Here is a 9,914-nt window from a genome sequence, read left to right on the forward strand (position 1 = left end):
GTCCCCTGTTCTCTATCTGCAGCCTGCAGAGGCTCCTTTGGATGAATTGCCCATCCCTGAGACCAAAATTTCTGGTTTAAGAGCGATATTTGGAAGTGCCCTAAAATCCACATGCAGACTGTGATGGCACTTTAGAGCTATAGCGAAGAAGAAAAGCATTAATTAAGCTGAGGAAAGAAGAAAGGCCCAGATCCTCAAAGGTAATTAGGCTCCTAACTTACTCTTGGGGGCGGGGTCTGACCCCATCTCCCTGCCCCCCGAGTAAGCTTAGATTTGGAGGGCCCTGCTCCTCAAGTGGGATTGTGCCCCACACTCTCCCCACCCACCGTGCTATCCAGGATACTAAATGCCTGAGGATAAGGTGATGGGAACTCCCACTGAGACAGATGGGCCACTTCACACTTCTCTGGGCCTCCAGTGCTGCTGGTGGGTGTATAGAGCCCTTTCTCCAGACAACAGGCGGAAACACAGGGCAAGGACTCTGCATCTCCACTTTGCTAGCCCTCCCTCCTCCCAGCCCCACCACCTTCCCAAGTCCCCTGGCCCCTCCAAGGTCACCAGAGAGTGGAACAGCAAAGAGGAGGGTGCAGCTCGTGTGCGTGCACGGAATTGGAGCAGGAGTGTGTGAGCAGGTGAACACAAAATTGGGCAGAGTGGAGGGAATACTGGAGGAGTGGAGCAGGGTCAGAGCAGTGATGGGGAGTTGTCAGAACAATCGGCGTCATGGAGGGAATTTATAAGAGCAGAGCAGTGAGTTGAGCCAGGCTTTGGATAAACTGACAAGGAGAGACAGTCCCTGCCCTAGCTGAGATCAGGGTCCTGTTGTGCCTGGTGCTTCACAGATACACAGTCCCTGCACTACAGAGCTCACATTTTTATGTCAAGTTACAATAAGGACATGGGCAAACAGAACGGGTGTTGTGTGGGAGGTGGAAAATGGGGAGGTAATCGTGAAATCAGCTAGTGTTGTACAGTACCTAACAATCATGTACATGTATCTGCCCTGGAAACTATGGTTCTACCGCAAGTGTACATAACAGATGGGTTCGCTCATGTGGTTAAAATTAATAATGTGCTTAAGTGTTTTGCTGCATCTGGGTCAGAGTGTTCAGCACCTCACAGGATAGAGCCCTCAATGACTTGGAAGGAGACAAATTAGAGACAGTCCAGAGGACAGCAAAAAAAAATGATAAAAGGTTTAGAAAAACTGGCCTATTAGGAAAGTTTTAAAAAAACTGTGCATGTTTAGTCTTAAGAAAAGAAGACTGAGGAGGGACCTGATAATAATCATCAAATGTGTTAAGGCCTGTTATAAAGAGGATGGTGATCAGTAGTTCTCCATGTGCACTGAAGATAGGACAAGAAGTAATTGGCTTAATCTGCAGCAAGGTCGATTTAGGTTAGATATTAGGAAAACTTTGCTAACTATAAGAATAGTTAAGCTCTGGAACAGGCTTTCAAGGGACGTTGTAGAATCTCCATCACTGCAGGGGATGGATCACTTGCTGATTCCCTGTTCTGTTCATTCCCTCTGGGGCACCTGGCATTGGCCACTGTCGGTAGACAGGATACTGGGCTAGATGGACCTTTGATCTGACCCACTATGGATGTTCTTATGTTCTTATGAGGTTTTTAAGAACAGGTTGGACAAACACCTGTCAGGGATGGTCTAGGTTTATTTGTCCTTGCCTTACCACGGGGGGCTGGACTTGATGACCTCTCAGAGTTCCTTCCAGTCCCACATGATTTTTTTAAATCCCACAACCCATTCTACCACTGCCACCTCCTCTCTTTCAGCAACATCCACACATGCAGGTTCTCACCAGGCCATGAGTCTCTATATTCTCTCTAAAATCTACCCCACCCTCTGTCTCCGCTGATAAAATGTGTCCCTCACAGTTCACCTGGTGCTGTGTACCTTCTCCCCCACCTCTGCAGGCTGCCCAAAATGCTGCTTCTAAGGGTATGTCTACACTACGAAATTAGTTCGAATTTATAGAAGCCGGTTTTATAGAAATCGTTTGTATACAGCCGATTGTGTGTGTCCCCGCATAAAATGCTCTAAGTGCTCTAGTCGGCGGACCGCGTCCACAGTACCGAGGCTAGTGTTGACTTCCGGAGCATTGCACTATGGGTAGCTATCCCACAGCTATCCCAAAGTTCCCGCAGTCTCCGCCGCCCATTGGAATTCTGGGTTGAGATCCCAATGCCCGGATGATGCAAAACAGTGTCGCGGGAGGTTCTGGGTACATGTCGTCAGGCCCCTCCCCCTCCGTCACAGCAAAGGCAGACAATAGATTCGCGCCTTTTTACCTGGGTTACCTGTGCAGACAACATACCACGGCAAGCATGAAGCCCGCTCAGCTCAGCTGAGCTCACCGTCACCATATGTCCTCTGGGTGCCGGCAGACGTGGGACTGCATTGCTACACAGCAGCAGCTGCTAACTGCCTTTTGGCGGTAGACGGTGCAGTAGACTGGTAGCCTTCATCGGCGATCTGGGTGCTGGCAGCCGTGGGGCTGCATTGCACCAGCCCCTTGCCTTTTGGCAGTAGATGGTGTATTACGACTGGTAACCGTCCTATTACAAGTTGGATCATCGCACATTAGCAGAATCTTCCCTGAGCAGCAGATTGTGCAATAGGCCTGAAGGCCATCGTAATACACTAACTGCCAAGCGCCCAGTATTTGCTGCCAAGCACCCAGAAAGATGCCGAGGGCTATCAGTCACGCTGCACCGTCGTCTTAAGGTGTAAAAAATAGATTTGCTCTGTATTCATTTGCTTCTCCCTCCCTCCGTCAAATCAACGGCCTGCTAAACCCAGGGTTTTCAGTTTAATCTTTGGGGGGACCATTCTGTGTGAAATTGTTTGTGTTTCTCCCTGATGCACAGCCACCGTTCTTGATTTTAATTCCCTGTACCTGTATGCCATGTCGTCACTCGGCCCGCCCTCCCTCCTTCCCCTAGTCCATCAGATACCAGTTTCGCACCTTTTTTTGGAATTCTGGGTTGAGATCCCAATGCCCGGATGATGCAAAACAGTGTCGCGGGAGGTTCTGGGTACATGTCATCAGGCCCCTCCCCCTCCGTCACAGCAACGGCAGACAATAGATTCGCGCCTTTTTACCTGGGTTACCTGTGCAGACAACATACCACGGCAAGCATGGAGCCCGCTCAGCTCAGCTGAGCTCACCGTCACCATATGTCCTCTGGGTGCCAGCAGACGTGGGACTGCATTGCTACACAGCAGCAGCTGCTAACTGCCTTTTGGCGGTAGACGGTGTAGCACGAGTGATAGCCGTGGGGCTGGCAGCCGTAGGGCTGCATTGCACCAGCCCCTTGCCCTTTGGTAGAAGATGGTATATTACGACTGGTATCCGTCGTCGTCATACTGCAGTGGCTGTCAATCATGGGCACCTGGGCAGACATGCTACTGTTTCGATGATGATGGCTATCAGTCGCAGTATACTATTTTCTGCCAATTGCCCAGTATTGTCTGCTAAGCACCCAGAAGAGGCCGAGGGCGATCTAGGTGCTGGCAGACGTGGGGCTGGCAGACGTGGGGCTGCATTGCTACACAGCAGCAGCCCCTTGCCTTTTGGTAGAAGATGGTATATTACGATTGGTATCCGTCGTCATCATACTGCAGAGGCTATAACTCATGCTGCACCGTCGGCTGCCAGCTTAAGATGTAAAAAATAGATTTGTTCTGTACTCATTTGCTTCCCTTTCCTCCGTGAAATCAACGGCCTGCTAAGCCCAAGGTTTTCAGTTTAATCTTTGGGGGGACCATTCTGTGTGACAGTTGTTTGTGTTTCTCCCTGATGCACAGCCACCTTTCTTGATTTTAATTCCCTGTACCTGTACCTGTACGCCATGTCGTCACTCGGCCCGCCCTCCCTCCCGCCCTCCCTCCTTCCCCTAGTCCGTCAGATACTAGTTTCGCGCCTTTTTTCTGACCAGGCGCCATAGCTAGCACTGGGATCATGGAGCCCGCTCAGATCACCGCGGCAATTATGAGCACTATGAACACCACGCGCATTGTCCTGGAGTATATGCAGAGCCAGGACATGCCAAGGCGAAACCCGGACCAGCCGAGGAGGCGATTGCAGCGCGGCGAAGAGAGTGATGAGGAAATTGACATAGACATAGACCTCTCACAAGGCACAGGCCCCAGCAATGTGGAAATCATGGTGTCACTGGGGCAGGTTCATGCTGTGGAACGCCGATTCTGGACGATTCCCAGTGGCTGCGAAACTTTCGCATGCCTAAGGGCACTTCCATGGAACTTTGTGACTTGCTTTCCCCTGCCCTGAAACGCCAGGATACCAAGATGAGAGCAGCCCTCACAGTTGAGAAGCGAGTGGCGATAGCCCTGTGGAAGCTTGCAACGCCAGACAGCTACCGGTCAGTCGGGAATCAATTTGGAGTGGGCAAATCTACTGTGGGGGCTGCTGTGATCCAATTTGCCAGGGCAATAAAAGACCTGGTGATATCAAGGGTAGTGACTCTGGGCAACGTGCAGGCAATAGTGGATGGTTTTGCTGAAATGGGATTCCCAAACTGTGGTGTGGCCATAGACAGAACCCATATCCCTATCTTGTCACCGGAGCACCAAGCCACCGACTACGTAAACCGCAAGGGGTACTTTTCAGTGCTGCTGCAAGCCCTGGTGGATCACAAGGGACGTTTCACCAACATCAACGTGGGATGGCCGGGAAAGGTACATGATGCTCGCGTCTTCTGGAACTCTGGTCTGTTTCGAAAGCTGGAGGAAGGGACTTTCTTCCCAGACCAGAAAGTAACCGTTGGGGATGTTGAAATGCCTATCGTGATCCTTGGGGACCCAGCCTACCCCTTAATGCCATGGCTCATGAAGCCGTACACAGGCAGCATGGACAGGAGTCAGGACCTGTTCAACTATAGGCTGAGCAAGTGCCGAATGGTGGTGGAATGTGCATTTGGACGTTTAAAAGCGCGCTGGCGCAGCTTACTGACTCGCTCAGACCTCAGCGAAAAGAATATCCCCATTGTTATTGCTGCTTGCTGTGCGCTCCACAATATCTGTGAGAGTAAGGGGGAGACCTTTATGGCGGGGTGGGAGGTTGAGGCAACTCGCCTGGCCGCTGATTACGCGCAGCCAGACACCAGGGCGGTTAGAGGAGCACAGCAGGGCGCGGTGCGCATCAGAGAAACTTTGAAAACGAGTTTTGTGACTGGCCAGGCTACTGTGTGAAACTTCTGTTTGTTTCTCCTTGATGAACCCTCCAACCCCCCCCCCCGACCCCGTTCACTCTACTTCCCTGTAAACCAACCACCCCACCCCACCCTCCCCTCCCCAATTCGAGCACCGCTTGCAAAGGCAATAAAGTCATTGTTTTTTCACATTCATGCATTCTTTATTAATTCCTCAGAGAAGTAGGGGGCTAATTGCCAAGGTAGCCTGGGATGGGTGGGGGAGGAGGGATGGAAAAGGACACAGTGCATTTTAAAACTTTAACTCTTATTGAAGGCCAGCCTCCTTGGGCGATCATCTGGGGTGGAGTGACTGGGTGGCCGGAGGCCCCCCCACCGTGTTCTTGGGCGTCTGGGTGAGGAGGCTATGGAACTTGGGGAGGAGGGCTGTTGGTTAAACAGGGGCTGTAGCGGTGGTCTCTGCTCCTGCTGCCTTTCCTGCAGCTCAACCATACGCTCGAGCATATCAGTTTGATGTTCCAGCAGACGGAGCATTGACTCTTGCCGTCTGTCTGCAAGCTGACGCCACCTATGGTCCTCAGCCCGCCACTTGCTCTTTTCATCCCGCCATTCAGCCCTCCACCTCTCCTCTCGTTCATATTGTGCTTTTCTCATGTCCGACATTGACTGCCTCCACGCATTCTGCTGTGCTCTATCAGCGTGGGAGGACATCTGCAGCTCCGTGAACATATCGTCCCTCGTCCTCCGTTTTCTCTTTCTAATGTTCACTAGCCTCTGCGAAGGAGAAACATTTGCAGCTGGTGGAGGAGAAGGGAGAGGTGGTTAAAAAAGACACATTTTAGAGAACAATGGGTACACTCTTTCATTACAAGGTCACATTTTTCTTCTGCCTGCCGGTTTGGTATGAGAGATCACTCACGCAGTGCCCCAGGCAACATATTTTGGCTTGCAGGCAGCCATGGTAGTCCACAGTCTTTTGGCTTTTTTAACCTTCTTAACATGCGGGAAAGGTTTCAAACAGCAGCGCATTTCCCATATCAAGGATGACTTGGGTTGGCCATTGAAAATGGGTTTTCAATGTAAAAGGAGGTGCTGCGGTTTCCCGGTTAACATGCGGCACAAACCCAAGTAAACCACTCCCCCCCACACACACCCGATTCTCTGGGATGATCACTTCACCCCTCCCCCCACCGTGTGGTTAACAGCGGGGAACATTTCTGTTCAGAAGAGCAGGAACGGGCACCTCTGAATGTCCCCTTAATAAAATCACCCCATTTCAACCAGGTGATCGTGAAACATATCACTCTCCTGAGGATAACAAAGAGAGATAAGGAATGGATATTGTCTGCATGCCAGCAAACACCTGGACCATACGCTGTCATGCTTTGTTATGCAATGATTCCAGACTACGTGCTACTGGCCTGGAGTACATGAAGGAGAGCTTTCTGGAGATGTCCCTGGAGGTTTTACACTCCATCCCCATACACGTTAACAGACTTTTCCAGTAGATGTACTGGCCGCGATTGCCAGGGCAAATTAATCATTAATCATTAAACACGCTTGCTTTTAAACCATGTGTAATATTTACAAAGGTACACTCACCAGAGGTCTCCTGTGTGCCCTCAGGGTCTTGGGTGAGTTCGGGGGTTACTGATTCCAGGTCCAGGGTGACAAACATATCCTGGCTGTTGGGGAAACCGGTTTCTCCGCTTCCTTGCTGCTGTGAGCTACCTACAGTACCTCCATCCTCATCTTCCTCGTTCCCCGAACCGTCTTCCCTGTGTGTTTCTCCAGGGAGAGAGTCATAGCACACGGTTGGGGTAGTGGTGGCTGCACCCCCTAGAATGGCATGCAGCTCTGCGTAGAAGCAGCAGGTTTGCGGCTCTGCCCCGGACCTTCTGTTTGCTTCTCTGGCTTTGTGGTAGGCTTGCCGTAGCTCCTTAATTTTCACGCGGCACTGCTGTGTGTCCCTGTTATGGCCTCGGTCCTTCATGGCCTTGGAGACCTTTTCTAATACTTTGCCATTTCTTTTACTGCTACGGAGTTCAGCTAGCACTGATTCATCTCCCCGTATGGTAAGCAGATCCCGTACCTCCCGTTCGGTCCATGCTGGAGCTCTTTTGCGATCCTGGGACTCCATCACGGTTACTTGTGCTGATGAGCTCTGCGTGGTCACCTGTGCTCTCCACGCTGAGCAAACAGGAAATGAAATTCAAAAGTTCGCGGGTCTTTTCCTCTCTACCCGGTCAGTGCATCTGAGTTGAGAGTGCTGTCCAGAGCGGTCACAATGAAGCACTGTGGGATAGCTCCCGGAGGCCAATAACGTCGAATTCCGTCCACACTACCCCAATTCCGACCCGCAAAGGCCGATTTTATCGCTAATCCCCTCGTCGAAGGTGGTGTAAAGAAACCGGTTTAAAGGACCCTTTAAGTCGAAAGAAAGGGCTTCGTCGTGTGGACGTGTCCAGGCTTAATTCGATTTAAAGCTGCTAAAGTCGACCTAAACCCGTAGTGTAGACCTGGCCTAAGATCTGCTTCCTCTCCTGCCTCCCTGACTGTGTCACTGCCCTTCCCCTCTCTTCTCTGGTTTACTGTCTCTTTCTGCATCATATTCAGGCTCCTTGGCTGCAGCTTTAATGCTTTTTGCAGCACCTCCCCTACATTTATCTCTCTACCTTCATCTCCTCCTGCACTCCTTCCTTGGGCCCAAGAGTGTCTCGTTCTCTCTATTTCAGCCACTCTCAGCTTCAGGCCTTTTACATGGTGGCCTCCTAAGCCTGGAATTGCTTCATATATTCTTTGTTCCAAGGGCCCTCCCTCTCCTCCATCAAACCCTCATCATCTCTTTTTTTATAGTGTATCTCTTTGGTTAGGCTGAGGACAGGGACCAGTCTCAGCTCTGGGTCTGTGAAGGGCCCTGCACACCCTTGGGGTTATACATTGTAGATAAACAATAGCAGTAAATGGCATCAGCTCCTATCAGTGATGTGCCTGTGTGAGCTACTCAGCTAACAGAAATAGAAGAACCCCAGGGCCAGCCCAGAGCAGGGCACGGGCCATCATTGGAGTCTGTGTGAATTTTCCTAATGCCCCCCTCCCTTGCTCTGCTCTTCCCCAGTGTTTGGCATGTTAGCCCAGAGCTATGTGGACACCATCTTCAGTGGAAAGGTGCCCTGCCTGGAGAATGCAGTGACCACCCTGGCCACCAAGGAGAATGAAGCTGCCATCAGGGAGGGTCTGGCTTACTACGTGGCCCAGATGGAGGAACGGGTCAAGTTCCCGGCGGAGGTGGCTGTGCTGTCTGAGACACATGGGAATTGTGAGAAGGCAGCCCTGCAGCTGTTCATGCAGCGATCCTTCAAGGACGAGCATCAGAAGCACCAGGATCAGCTGGCAGTAAGTGCTTGGGACCTGCATGTCCCCCTGCCTTGTACCTCCCACTGGCTTGACATGTGGGGCTCTGTGACCTCTGCCCAGCCGTGTCCCAGGGGAGACACCAGGAGTTTGGACGCTGACTCTGGGAGCAGGCCAGACATTGGCACTCAACTCCGAGAGCAGATGCTTGGGTGGAACTTGAACTGTCTGATACTAAAGCCACAAACCCAGTCCCTGGCGCTGCGGCTCAGCTCAGCCTGTTGCTCACACTGATGCGGCCGTATTTGCCCCTCCATGGGAAAGTAAAGAATGTGGCCACAAACTAACTGCTGAGAAAGCTCAGAAACCCCTGCTGGAGTGTGACATCCAGCTGATCCAGCCCTTTCTCCACTTAGGGCTTTTTTTAAAAAAGACTATTTATGTAGGAAGTTTTAACAAATTTAGAAATCATTGCCATGTAAACAAGAGAATCATTGTGAATCATTACAAAGTTGAGCCTATCGGTTTGCTTAGAGCAGGGGGTTCTCAAACTGGGGGTTGGGACCCCTCAGGGGGTCGCAAGGTTATTATATGGGGGGTCGCGAGCTGTCAGCCTCCACCCCAAACTCTGCTTTGCCTCCAGCATTTATAATGGCATTAAATATATTTAAAAGTGTTTTTAATTTACAGGGTGGGGGTCGCACTCAGAGGCTTGCTATTTTAAAGAGGTCACCAGTACAAAAGTTTGAGAACCACTGGCTTAGAGAAACATGATCTGATGACTGTATCACTGGATCTCTCTATTTAGTATGGTGTTACCATTTACAGAAGGAGCCTCTTTAAACCATGCAGGATGGGCTGCTTCTGAGGATTTTATTAAACTGAGTGAAAGTCCTGACTTTACGCATATTTATCAAACCAGTGATCTCTAACAAACGTTAATATTCAAGAATATTGGGCAGTGTGGTGGCTGTTAGCCCGTGACTGCCCTTTGCCTGAGTAACGAACACATCGTAACCAAATCTCTAAGTATCTATTTGCCCACTGTCTGTTTTGCTGGGTAAGTAATCTGTGCATTAATTTTTCCATAACAACTCCTCCTCCCGTATTGTTTTGGAACCATTCCGCTGATTTTGGATTATTTTCTTTCTCCAGTCTCAGTAGCCTACTCAGCAGCTACTGGCAGATGAGAGAACGACTCTTCATTTCTTTGAGTGTGACCATGTCTGTGAGGAAGCTGCATGAGGATTAACAAAGGATCATTTGGCAAAATATTTAATCATTTGAAATATTTGGTTATGAATCACATTCCAATACTCTCTAATGACTGGCCACGGCCACCATATATGCATGAAATCACCTCT

This window comes from Chrysemys picta, unplaced genomic scaffold, assembly GCF_011386835.1.
Source record: "Chrysemys picta bellii isolate R12L10 unplaced genomic scaffold, ASM1138683v2 scaf3, whole genome shotgun sequence".
NCBI classification, from domain to species: Eukaryota; Metazoa; Chordata; order Testudines; family Emydidae; genus Chrysemys; species Chrysemys picta.